Here is a 14,168-nt window from a genome sequence, read left to right as displayed (position 1 = left end):
GCTCAGACATAGAAATAAACTTGAGTTGCAACTTCAAATAGTAACGAACAAGGACTCCAAAGTTATATCAGTACTCCACAATAAAAATCAGTACCCCCACATGGTACTGTATACCAATAATTATGTAAGGTTTGCTAGTTTCTTGTCTGAAAAATTAGGTAAAAGTTGGAAATTGTTAATTCAAAGATTTGTTTTCTTTAAAAAGAACATATTTGAGCCCGGACATAGAAATAAACTTGAGTTGAAACTTCAAATAGTAACAAACAATGACTCCAAAGTTAAAACAGTACTTCACAATAAAAATCAGTACCCCCACATTGTACTGTATACCACAACTTATGTAAGGTTTGCTAGTTTTTTGTCTGAAAAATTAGGTAAAAGTTGGAAAAATATTAGTTCAAAGATTTGTTTTCTCTAAAAAGTACATATTTGAGCTCAGAAATATAAATTAATTAATTAAAATGAGGTAAAAGTTGGACATTTTTAAGGGTGCATCAAAGTATAAAAAGTTTTCACAAAATGATCTCTGACTTGCCTATTTTTTCTCTCTCAGTACTAATTACATTTACGTCTTAAAGATATATTTAAAATCTAGCTTCATGCAATAGTGGCAAATGTTTCAATACTTTCTCTGAAAATTTGAACTCAAAACCTTAAACCATTGCTTAATTATACTAATTCTGCACAATAAAAAACAATAAACTACATAAGGAGTACAGAGAAATTAGTGTGCAGGACAAAGTGACTTCAACATAAGACTAAAGAACTTTTTGCTTTCTTTTTCTATTTATTTCAATGATTTACAATTCATTAATCTGTACAAATTCAAATTCATTAATCTGTACAAATTTATTAATCTGTACAAATTCAAATTCTTTAATCCGTACAAATTCATTAATCTGTACAAATTCAAATTCATTAATCTGTACAAATTCAAATTCATTAATCTGAACAAATTCATTAATCTGTACAAATTCAAATTCTTTAATCCGTACAAATTCATTAATCTGTACAAATTCATTAATCTGAACAAATTTAAATTCATATTAGAATTGCATTTATTGCATCATTATTGAAATAATTAGTAAACAAAAACACAGAAACCCTGAGAACAGACCCTGAGAATTAACAGAAATACACATAAATATCCCAATGCATAACGAAAATTGGCAATATATGATCTACAATCAAAGAAAACCCTTTCCCCCACAATTGACACATAACATAACAAAAATTGACCCCTAATTAAAAGTTAATTACACAAAAGACAAAACTAGCAGAAAATTATAACTGGGATGTAATGTGATTGGAAGTATTACAGCACATGACAGCATATAAACAGGTAAAGTGCCTGTATGCATACTTTAATGTGCTGTTAGACTACGTTTAGAAAGCTAAGAGGCAGTGAGGTAGCGGTTGGTTAGTTAAAACAAATTTAACTAGGTTAATAAAGCTTAACTCATTTACAAACTATTTACAAAGTTATGATGGCTGACAGTGGCTACACATCTCAGTAAAGTATATTCCCTTCCTGTCTTCTCCCTCCTCACTGTTGTCCTATATGAGTTTACCTATCAATCAACTATTCAGTAACGAGGGTAGGTAAACCTACATAGGACAAAGAGACAGAAAAGGAATACATATCACTGAAAGTTGTAATTTAAGAAGAAGAAAAAAAAAATCTAAACTACTGGTAGGGAGGTGATCTCCACAGCAACAAGACTGGTGTATTTACAAGCCGTGTTAGTTTTAGCTTTGTACATGCAGGGACAGGGGGAAGCGTTTGCATTTACAGCAAACAATATAATGAGAAAAAAATAGAAAGGTAGAAGGTACATTGACAACAACAAATTCAATGAAAAGAAAAAATCTACACTACTGGTAGGGAGGTGGTCTCCACGGCAACTAGATGGTGTATTTACAAGCCGTGTTAGGTTTAGCTTTGTACATGCAGGGACAGGGGGAAGCTTTTGTATTAACAGCAAACAATGTCATGAGAAAATCAGTACAGAGGCAACTAATATTTACAGCAACTAAGATAAAAAAGGAAGAACCATTAAAAGACAAGTACTGAACAATACCAGGACAAGGACTAGACAATATCAGGACAACGAATAGACAATACCAGGACAAGATAAGGACTGGACAATACCAGGACAAAGACTAAACAATACCAGGACAAGACAATACCAGGATAAGAAAATACTAGGACAAGGACTAGACTATAACAGGACTAGATGATACCAGGACAGTACAAGGACTGGACAATACCAAGACACAACCTTTGTCTTGGTATTGTTCGGTCTGTTTGTCCATTGAACTGGTATGATCTATTCTGGACAAACAATACAAACACATATATTGTACAATTTTTAGTACTGGCACAATAGACATCACATTTGAAAGTAACAATTAACATTTGTATACCATTTAAAAAAAAAAATTTTACACAATATGACAAATTCCTCCCTCCCCACCCCTTTTACAAGTTCCCTACTTATTAAATCTGCCTTATTCCCATGGATTCCTTAAAATGCCCCAGACTCAAAAGTTACCCCTTCCACTTCTGGGTTGCCTCTTTTACAATAGTTTTTTTTTCCTTTTCTTCTTTATGAGCATGAAATGTGAGTAGGAGTATTTTGAACTTTACTCAAAAATCAATAGGAAGCCAGTGCAGATCCTTTATAAGGGGGGTGGTATGACATCTTTTCTTTGCTCATTTGACTATTTGTGCTGCAGTATTTGAAGTTTCTGAATTTGGAACTCAGGATTCCAAATAAAAGAGAATTTAATGGTAGTTAGTATAGGCCCCAAATTATAGCAAGCTATAATTGCTAGAAGTTTTCAAAAACTACTATCCAGGGGGTCTCTACTCTCGAAATTGTTCTTAGACATTTTTATGGAACGCACAAGATGACTGAATGAAGCAGTGAGGAATATTTCCTCAAAGCTTAATACTTTTGATCAAAAGTGACCATATTTGTATATCTAGCTTATTTGGGGCCGAAACAGCATAACTTTAAGTAATCTAGTTTGAAGTAACAAATGTACAAGAACTTCACATGATCTCTGATCAATGTACTTCCTCATTGGACCAATGTTTCATAATTTCCAATTAGCGGATCAACAGACATTTTCAACATGCTTATTGAAAGATGGATGGGCATCGAAAAAGGCACCGAGGTTCCTTACTGTAGAAGATACAAGTACAGACTCATTACCCACAGAAAGTAGAGGGTAGTTTTGTCTAACGACAGAAAATTTTGAATGAAATACAATAAAACTCAGTTCTATCACAATTCAATTTAAGATAATTAGAAGTAAACCAGCTATGAAGGTCTCTGATGCATCTTTCCATTATGCTGAAATCATTTTGTAAGTTGTCAAATGTTATGAAGGGCAAGAAACACCTGGGTATGGTCAGCAGAATGATGAAACTCACGTATAATATCACTTAGTTCAGCAAGATTCAAGGAAAAAAGTACTGGTCCAAGTACTGAGCCTTGTGGTACACCACAATCAAATTTATGAGATGCGGAAATAACATTTCCAAGTTGCACATGTTGATGACGATCAGAGAGATAAGACTGAAACCATCACAAGGCAGATCCTGTTATCCTGTACTTGAATGAGGCTTACTCAATAAAATATGATGATTCAACAGTATCAAATACTGATGAAAGATCCAATAGAACCAAAAGAACCTGTCGGTTTTTATCAAGCTCCAATGTAAGAAAGTTGTGGACTGCATTAAGGGCCATCTCAGTGCTATGGCCAGACTTATAAGCAGATTGATATGGTTTGAGTAGATCTTCCTGAATGAGGTAGTCCATTAAGTGTGATAAAACAACCTTTTCTTAAATTTTAGATACAAATCCCATGTTGGAAATAGGACAATCATTACGTTAGCAGTTTCTTTCTTAGTAATTTTTCTTTAACGCAGTAGCAGGAATCAAATGGGCAACTTTGAAAGAGTCTGGGACAGTTCTTATTGCCATAGAATGATAAATAATATGTGTAATTGAAGAATGCAGCACAGTTCAGCAATCCTTATCTTACTATGTTGGCAATGGATCAAGTAAACATGACTTGGATGGTAAATTCAAAATAAATTTTCTATTACAACAAAGTCCTCAGAAACCTGAGGTTAAGAGTCAAGTAGAGTGCCAGAAGATGGTGTAACAGAACATATTAACGATGAATGCTGGCTCTGAATATTTACTGATGCACAAAGTTCAGCAATCTTGTTGTAAAAATAACAGGACAATCTTGTTGACAGCTCAGTCTCACAAGAATAGTCTGGTAGTATCAATGTTTTCCATTTGTGAGAAAATCCTTGGAAAAGCTTCAGTGACCCTTAAAAGAATAGTACTTCCTATTTGCCTCATAAATATTTAATATTTTCTATAGGGTTTGCTTGTAACCAGTGGTAGCATGTTCAAAATGCTGTAGATGTCAGGCAGTCCTTGTCCCAGTCCAACCTCCATTGCAGCATAGGTCATTCGCTGGTTGAGTTTTTGCTGGACGTGATGTTAGCTGATGTCTGTGGCTTTGGACCCTTGCTACAAGCCAAGCAAACCAAGATCAATTGAAAAGAGAGACCTTTGTAATTTTTTCAACTTGATGAAAGCTGAGAGGAAAAGAAAAAACAGCTACTGATTAGTTCATTAAGCATGAGGCTAGTCTAAGGAATTATATCAGCAGTAATTACTAATTACAGGGCAAAGAGAAAGAAAAAGAACATTCTCTTATCAGAGTCACTGTTTATAGCCTATAGCATGCTAGCCTTGCTACACCTTGGCTAATACTTTCTAGGCCTGGGCCTAGGCTATATAGAGCTGGACTTTAGGCCATCTTTTGTAACTAAACATACTGAAAATAACTCTAACAACGACGGAATAAAAGGAATCAGATATCTGAATAAGTCGAAACACTTAACATATTCCAATATAGACAAGGCTATGAATGAGCTAGACCACCTGGAAGGAGGATTTATCTCATGTGGTTTTTCTAGACCAGAATTTCATAAGGAATAAGAATAGCTTGGGTAAAAAGCCCAAATCCTGAATGCACGCCCCAAAAGGGGGTTTCCTAGGAGGGGTCGATTTTTTTAACGAAAAATGCCAGAGGTTTCATTTACACACAAAATAGGATAAAATGTGGTTTTTCTAGACCCTAATTTCATAACGAATAAGAATATCTTGGGTTAAAAGCCCAAAACCTGAATGCAACCCACCCCCCCCCGAAAAGGTTTTTTTCTGGGGGGTCTATTGTTTTAAGGAAAAAATACCATAAGTTAAATTTACACAAAAATAAGATAAGAGAAACTATTATCCTCAAGATTTAAACCCAGTTGGTTAATTAAGCCTTATATATTGGATGTGGTAACACTGGTGGTGGGGGGTATTACGGGTTCTCTAAAGTATCCCTATTTAACCCTTACTGCACTGGGGGGAGCATTATGAAATTTTTGCCACAAATTTTGAACTGTTTGAGATATGAACTAGATTCTTTCATGACTTTTCCCCCACTTCTTGCACACATTTTAACACCACTTTGGTCCATATAGGGCCCCTGTAGGTTAAGTTATGTACCAATTTGTGATGACCCACAGAAATGTTTGCAATTTTTACATTGACTTGTGTTCAAAAACGTTAGTTTAAATAGGTTACAAATACTCAAACTTTTACCCTTTATGATATGTAGCAATGCCACATGTTCCTCAAGCTCTGAGGATGCAAAAGTTGTATTAGATAACAACACATGTAGGCACATATCGCAAGGTCTTCAGAATGAGCGACATTGATCTAACACCAGCACAGAAGACATCACTAATTGGCATTCATGCCCTCACAGGCAACGACTACAACTCTTCCTTTTTTTTGAAAAGGAAAAAGGAACTTGCTATATAGCATAAAGAGTAGGAGTGTCAAAGAAGGTTTAAATTTTTGAGGTTAATAAGATTTTGTTTTATCTTATTGTGTGTAAATGTAACTCATGGTATTTTTTCCTTAAAAAATGCCCCGGCCCAGATAACATCATGCTAGCGGTCCACCGGCGGCCCGCTAGCTGCACCACTGGCGGTCCACCGGCGGGGAAAGCCGGCGGAACGCCAGAGATTTGGCCGGCTTTAATCCGGCGGTCCGCCGGCGACTACGCCAGAAGACCGCCGGAGAAACGCCAGCGTACCGCCGGTATACCGCCAGTGTTCCACAAGCAGACCGCCGAAGAAACGCCAGCGTACCGCCCGTGTACCGCCAGTGTTCCACCAGTAAACGGACAAAGAAACGCGGGCGTTCCGCCGGTGTACAGCCAGTGTTCCACCGGCAGACCGCCGAAGAAACTCCAGCGTACCGCCGGTGTTCCACCAGTAGACCGCCAAAGAAACGCCAGCGTACCGCCGAATAAACGCCAGCGTACCGCTGGTCTACTGCCAGTGTTCCACCAGCAGACCGCCGAAGAAACGCCTGTGTACCGCCGGTGTACTACCAGCAGACTGCCGGAGAAACGCAAGCTTACCACCGGAGTACCGCCAGTGTTCCGCTGAATTTCTGTCAGAGAGAGCCACTGGCTATCCGCTAGCTAATATCCAGTGTACTGGCGACCTGCTAGCCCAAATCTGGTATTCCGCCAGCAACCCACTAGGCAGAGATCTTCACATGAATTGCTAACCAAATATCTGTGTTCCGGCAGGAAACTGTCCGTCAAATATCTGGTTTCGTCCCAGCACATTGTCAAGGGAAAGCCAGCATGAGTGCCAGCTTGTTTGGGGTGTACTACAGTACTAGAACAGAACTATTGGTCTACCTGCAGATTTTACTGAATTACACATGCGGTTACATATGAAGAAATAATGACTAACACAGTGAAATTAGTTGCTACCTTTTTATTACGCCTATAAATTACAAAGCGAGAAAATGAGTTCCAGCGTTAAATATTCCAACAGCACTAAAGAAATTCACTCGTCAACTGATTGTGTTGTAGTCCGAGATTATCGCCCTCCCTCACAACCAGATGCACCCTTCAGAAATCTCACCACCGCCGCCTGAATATCAGATGAATTCGATTGTGCAGTTCCTCCGTACAGCTTCTGTTAATACGAAACACATTACAAAAAACATTACATAAAAGATTGCATTCTACACAAGCAATAAAATGAAGCCAATAATTGGTTACCCGATACTCATAGCTTGAACAGTTACAACTTTTCATGTTCCACAACCGTGCATCAGTTACTTCTGTACTGTGCTCGTAACACAGTAACATGTGTTACAGGTGGCACGTGGCAAGTTTTTTCTAATTGCAAATTTAAAAAAATAATAATAATTTAAAATTTAAAACATTAAAAAAATTAAATTTAAAATTTTTTAAAATTACTGCAAATTTTCACCTGTCTGACTCTTAGTTCAACGTGTCACAGCTTTCTGATAATTACTGTGCCAACTGTAACACTAGCTATGAGTATCGGCTGGGGTCCCATATTATGATCACAATTGGTTAAGCTACATTATTCACATTTTCACACATTTACCTTTTTTCCGTGATAAACGAAATATTTCCTTTGCCTTCACCTTCTTTCATTTTATACTGAACACATGCATTACTGTTGCAAATCCAGGTCCCATCAATTGGGAAATTGGATGATAGAAAGTGACAATGAACTGGTCAATAAAGTCATATGGTGAATAAACTTTAAAATCAATGCTGAATGCTGCTTTACAACTGCATCTGAAACAACACATCTTACATCAACATATATTTGTAGTAAATTTTTTAAATGACCAGAATTCAATGTAAATTAAAGCAAGAATTCTCGTTGATGGGATGTTGCATTGAAAAGTTGGCCGATCCATGAGTCAAATGCACAACCCCCTCCCCACAACTCAAGATTCTCTTCACTGCTGCTGTAAACAAAAATGACACATATAAACTCACTTTCAAGTATGTATTTCATACATGTAGCTTCGCAAAGGCTGTTTTCCCAGTGGTACACATGTGTCCAGTTCAGTGTGGTAGCAACTGCATTTGCCAATACATCTCTCACGATTCTTTTAACGCACTCCTTCAATGTGTTGCCAACAAGAATTGATAGTCTTTTCATCTTGAAACAACAAAAAGAAAGAAAAGTTAATCAGAAACCATTACAATAATTATAATACAAACAGAAATATTCAAGTAATTCTATTTCATCCCACACTTTGGCATCTTTTGCTAATTTCTTATCAATATTTTAAGAGGAACTAGCAATGCAGTGCTGCAATGTTCCTTGAACTGGGTCCAGTCAAAAACAAGATTGATTTAACAGCCCACTTTTGTAGAATGCACCGCAAGGTAAAATCATTTCTGGCCAAACTCTTGTTACCTAAATGCTTTCATATCTGTTACTACCTCAGAGTTTTAATTGTCCCCCATGAAAAGGAAATTAGCCCCTCAGGAAATATTTTCATTTTGTACAGACCACTGACACAATAAAACCTGACTTGGCTACAAATTTATAATGATAAACTAACATTACACTCTGGAAAACTGTTTTCTGATTACTTCCCTTACACTTTTAAACTGACACACCAAATATCTTTCCAAAGCCTTGTTTGTTTCAATAGAGTCATCCAGGTAATTAAATTCCTCCAAAGATCCCACAGGAATAGTAATGCGCTGGCTTCTAACTTAGTTCCTGAAAATCCTGATCTGGAAAAATTGATAAATTGTGATTAAATCTGCTGACCCCATCTTCCTCAAAAAACAACAACAACAACAACAACAACAACAGCATACTTTGGTGTTTCCATACTGCAAATTAAAGTCAACAGTAAATAAGTTCACAACAACATATTGTGCAGGAGAGGAATGGCTATCTGTCGCTCCTTTATATACTTAGAATCCTTTCACTATTAACTTCAACTGTGTCATCATGCAGCTCAAAGTTGATATCATTATTGCATGTTTCTTGTAAAATAGCGATTTTGTATTCACCTCATTTTGTATTTTCCTTGTTTAGTTCGCCCAGGGATTTCACATAAGTCATTTTTTTTCCTGTAAATCTACTGCAAAAAAAGAACCAAAAACCAAAACCTAGAGCTCTTCATTCTGTATTCATTACGTACAATCGGCATCACCCCTTCAATTAAAATGTTTTTTTTTTTTGGAGAACTTCCTATGTACATTGTCCTTATATAAGGTCAAATTTACATCATCAAATACAGACATATCATTTTATTTGTTACTTTGTCTGCAGAGATTTCTAAACATAATAAAGACTGGTAATTACCCTCCTGCTTGCCCAAAGTTGTATCTACTTTCATTGCCATTAAATTCACCTGGGAATACAATAGAGGGGCAAATTGAACCTAAGCTACCTTCACCAACTGTGCTTTCAATGATTTATTGCCAAGGAATTTAAACAGTTCTCCCCACAACACTGTAAACTTTTAACCCTTTAAAGTAACTTTCCATAGAGTTAAATAGTGGCATCATACAGACATAGCATAGAGGCAGTTCAGCTATTGGGCAAATAAACTTTATTTTAACTGAGGATCACTTCAATGAAGGCAGTTATTTTCTTGGAAATCATGCGCAGAATGATTCACCAGAAACTGAGCACATGGAATAGACCCAATGCAAATATTTCAAATTGACAGTAGCCAAGACAAAAAGCAACAAAAAGAGATAAGGCAGCCACAATTTTTTTAGAAGCCTAGAGGCTATAGATATGAAATATTTTTCATTATCGTGTTGGTTGGTATCACTATACTCCACAGGAGTACTCATAAACTACTCATAAAAAATGACGATGATCTATTGTTCTCCAAAATGCTTAATTTGTTACATAAACTTTGAAGCCTAAGCACTAAACATGAAATCCAAAAAGATTTAACCACCAACCCATTCCTGATATTTGAAAACAACCATAGGGCTACTTATATTATTATTATTAAAAAGGTTTTAACATTGAGTCTTTACCTTCTTAACTAGGCCCAGGGGCCTAGCTATAAACAAATAAAACAGTGCATTATTTCTTAAAAGTTATGGATGACCATGATTTTTCAATACTGTAACATACCAAATTATTCAAAACTAGGCCTAGCCTAGTAGTACTAGTGTACTAATACTAGCCTAGGCTTACTTAGTAACTAGTATAGTAATATATATTTCAGAATATGATATTTAAAATTAGGGGGAAGCCTTCCATAGTCATCTAGTAATATTTACAGTATTAACCTTCTGCAGATAACATTTTTCTTCTAATACAGTGAGCAAACAAATTTTTCGGCATAACATTGCATAACCTAGCTATTATACAAGCAACGGTCATTAGTTTACCTTTATGTGTGATCGTTATTGCTCAGCCTAACACAATTAACACCTACAAATGTAGGCTAGGTGTAATTTATACACCGCGAAAGGCTTCTCATTAAGCGATACATTCTAGCCTAACGCTAGATTACGTCTAAGTTTATTTAAAAAATAGTCACTTCAAATACTTGTGAAATCAATTATGTACAACTGTCAACCCTCAGTAAGAAAACACAGGTATATACATACCTCTTAAGCAAATTTGTATCTGCAGACTGCAAGTACTTTCAAAAGAATAGATCAGGATATCCGACATCGAAAGAGTTGTAACGCACTACGAAAGCGACCGCTTTTCAAACTAGCTGCTATATTTGAGGACACTGAGCATTGCGGTTTAACGATTGCATGCCAGTTATACTAGACTCGTTCGATCAGTGAAAAATGTTTTCTGAACTGTTTTCTCTCAACTACGCTAAATTGTTGAATCATAAATACTTCTTTGGATAGTTGAAATTTATTAAAGTATTTGGATATAGCTTATAACGTTATTGCTCAATATTTATTTCAGAATTTGAATTTGTTGAAAATATTATTCTGTAAGTGTTCCTGTGGTTAAGGGTATTACCCGCCCATTTTGCCCAAATGCTTGCCAACATTTCTTCATGTGGTATCCGTCAGACTCGTTCGATCAGTAATTTTTTGTTGTTTTCCCTTCAAATATTATGTAGTGTATGATAATATATATTACATTGGATGGTATGCAAAATTTAACTACTTTGAGTTAGCTCAATCTTTAGTTACCTTATAGTTATTGGAGAATATAGGTTTTAGGAAAATATTCTGTTTGTGCCAGTGTGGTAAGGTAACTTCCCACCAAGTCGGCACAAAAGCTATACAATATTTCCTCCGGCGGTACTGCTGTCGGCATTCCGCTGTAATATCTATCGGTCCGTTAGCGGACCACCAGCGGTTGCCTAATTACGTATTAACCCATGCAGCCGCACCTAAACCTGGCCTATACTATGTACACAAAATCCAAGTATTCTTAATTTTTCTCCCCACAGGAACAAATATATATTAAAAAAGCACAGGTTAAATAGTTTAATAGAAACTCATCTTTAACTAAACTTTCATATAGAGACGTAAGATTTTGGACAGACCCGATGGTCAATGTGTATGTGAGCTTGTGTAAATTGCTGAATGACTTTCATAACATACTATTTGTGGGAAAATTTCTACGGCGGTACGCTGTCGGTCAGCTGTCGGAATTCTGCTAGGTTTCTCCAAGCAACAATGTCTATCGGTCCGTTGGAGGACCTCCAGCGTGTAACCGCCGGCTTTTTTACGACGTCGATACGCTGTCGGTCCGCTGTGGGCAATACGCTGGGTTTTTCCAAGCAGCAATATCTATCGGTCCGTTGGCGGACGTCCAGCGTTTTACCGCCAGCGTTTTTACGCCAGCGGACCGCCAGTGTGATGCATACTGGGGGCCCCCTCGAAAGATCCCCCTTTTCAGGGGGGTGCGCTCAAGATTTGGGCTTTTTACCCAAGATATTCTTATTCCTTATGAAATTCTGGTCTAGAAAAATCACATGAGATAAAGCCTCCTTCCGGGTGATACCTAGCTCATTCAAAGCCTGGTGTAATACTAGGGTAGAACTCAAATGAAGCTGTATGATATATGTACATGTGCCTATAGTAACACAAACACTAGTGATGCCTAAAGCTAGCCTAGCCCATAAACCTTGGCCTAAGCTCGGAATGAAATTTAATTATTCATACCTCCTGGATAAAGGTTCACACTATTCAGGGAATCTGAGAGTTGCTTCAATTCCACAAATATGTAGCCTTTAGGTGTGTATTGGCAAACAGGGGCAACTTCTGACACCATGGCTTGCTTGGTCGCCATGCCAAACTTCCTGCCTGACAGTGTCGTTGACAACAGCTTACTATTACTATAGTAGTAGTGCTACACTGAGAAGAAGCAGCGACTTTCTGTAAAACTTTCCATTTGTCAGTGAAATGGAGTCCCACGAAAACGAGAAACTTTGAGGTTTTTTTTAATTCCTTGTTTTGCTGGGTGCCATAAAATTTAGTTTTAAATGAAAAAAATTAGTTGGAATCAAGATGATGTCCTGAGATTTGGCAAATACAATTTTTGTACACGTACAGTAGTGAAAAGTTACAGATATAATACAGGGAAGCGCAAATGGTTATAAATTTTCAAGAACAGTTTTGTTTTTACTACACAGTCACAACACTTTGGAGGGCCAATTGAGAAAAAATACCAGAATTTTTTAACAAATAAGCCATGATTTTGATAAGATACAGAGATACTTCCTGATGAAAACACTGATTACTAGTTACACAAAACTTACGGAAATATTTTTCATCATTAATGATCACTTATTAATGACTAATAAGTAACGTTATTTTTCACCTTATGGACACAATGATAACTTTGAGTTGAAGGGTGCATCAAAGTAAATACGAAGTTATCGTATCCCATATTGGAAAACACTGATCAATGGAATTTCGGAAAGAGACAATGTTGAGGGAACGTAGTTGGTATTTGCAACGCGTGAGTAGTACTGGGTATATTTTGAGGGTTGATATAACATGAAATGGGGTATCACTTGTATCTTCATCAAATTAGGCTGCCAGGGTTGCCGATTTTGCTTTCCTCGTGGTTAGTGACTTCATATTTCTCGGCACAGTAAGTATAGTAACAATACCTATTTCGCGAATTAACGAATGTGCTGGATATATAGACTATGATTCCTATGTTGACTAGCTGAGTGTAGGTTACGTTCAGGCATCAAATGCTCCGTAGTGCAGTATTTGATGCACTAATTTGTAATTCGATGTTTCTTTTTCTCACAATTTGCAAAGGGCCATGCTTCCCTGCCCATCACCTCTCTCTTATATCTCTATTTTTTTTAACCTTTCGATGTTTGCCGCAATTAAGGCTCTCAAAAATAATTTAATATCGGCAGAAATGCTTATAAAACATGCCTCTAATCCATAGCTGTCGCATTAAGCATAATACTAGGTTGTTACATCGTAAAAAGGGTCTCGGAATAAAATTTGCTCAAATTATGCACAAGTGAACGCAATTTTTCATGTGAAAAAACAATATTTTAGTAGTTTCTAGTTGTTATGATATCTTTACATCAATCTGGTAATTAACATTCTACAGTAATTATAAACAAGTTATGATGGTACCATTTGCTGTTTAGTTTGATTGGCCTTAGCTTACATTTTCTAATTGAACTTGAATGGAATTAAATTGGTAACAAATAAGGCTGTTTAACTTCAAGTTAGTACTTCTATTTGTTCATAAACGGAATAATACTGATAATGTGTACAAACCACCCTTTGCAAGTGCTTATAAGCACTTGCAAAGGGTGGTCCCAATACATGCAAATTGTGAGCCCTCTTTGGAGATAGGGGAGGAGGGGTGTAAGGAGTATGCATTGAAACATTCAATAAGCAATAGACCTACACTTTGTGGTTTCCAAATAGGAGCAACTCAAAGGCTTTTGAAATCTTGTACTTGAAAAATATCATTGATATGACAATATGACTAAGATCAACGATTTTAGGGCAGGTGTAATGTCATCAATAATTCCTGTGTCAATCATTTATGGTGCTCCATAAAAGAACTATTAGCTGCAGAAAATCATCTCTCAAATAATTTGTTCAAAATGTACTATGCTGGATGGTACGTGCCACTTGATGCAACCGCCTACATTGATTTACATTGCAGAGATAAATCATAAAAGATTTCTGAGGATCAAGGTCTTCTTTAAATTCCCAAACTACGAGCAGCTGGCTACGGGCCACATCCACAAAAACCGAACATATATATAGTC

At 36.7% G+C, this 14,168-nt stretch overlaps 1 protein-coding gene and 2 long non-coding RNA genes across 6 annotated transcripts in view; 2 read left to right on the top strand and 1 right to left on the bottom strand.

Annotated features, from left to right (window-relative positions):
• LOC139964861 (dual specificity calcium/calmodulin-dependent 3',5'-cyclic nucleotide phosphodiesterase 1A-like) overlaps nucleotides 1-14,168 on the top strand; it is a 272,661-nt gene that overhangs the window by 45,150 nt on the left and 213,343 nt on the right. The window lies entirely within an intron of this gene.
• LOC139964865 (uncharacterized) overlaps nucleotides 1-14,168 on the top strand; it is a 71,349-nt gene that overhangs the window by 7,399 nt on the left and 49,782 nt on the right. The window lies entirely within an intron of this gene.
• LOC139964866 (uncharacterized) lies at nucleotides 1,885-12,874 on the bottom strand. Its single transcript, XR_011792115.1, has 3 exons — nucleotides 7,936-12,874; nucleotides 6,883-7,090; nucleotides 1,885-4,630 (listed from the first exon to the last, which is right to left on the bottom strand). It is a non-coding gene; the product is annotated as an uncharacterized lncRNA (long non-coding RNA).

This window comes from Apostichopus japonicus, chromosome 23 (genome assembly GCF_037975245.1).
Source record: "Apostichopus japonicus isolate 1M-3 chromosome 23, ASM3797524v1, whole genome shotgun sequence".
NCBI classification, from domain to species: domain Eukaryota; kingdom Metazoa; phylum Echinodermata; class Holothuroidea; order Aspidochirotida; family Stichopodidae; genus Apostichopus; species Apostichopus japonicus.
The sequence above is the reverse complement of the archived record's forward strand: the minus strand, read 5'-3'. Positions and strand labels throughout refer to the sequence as shown.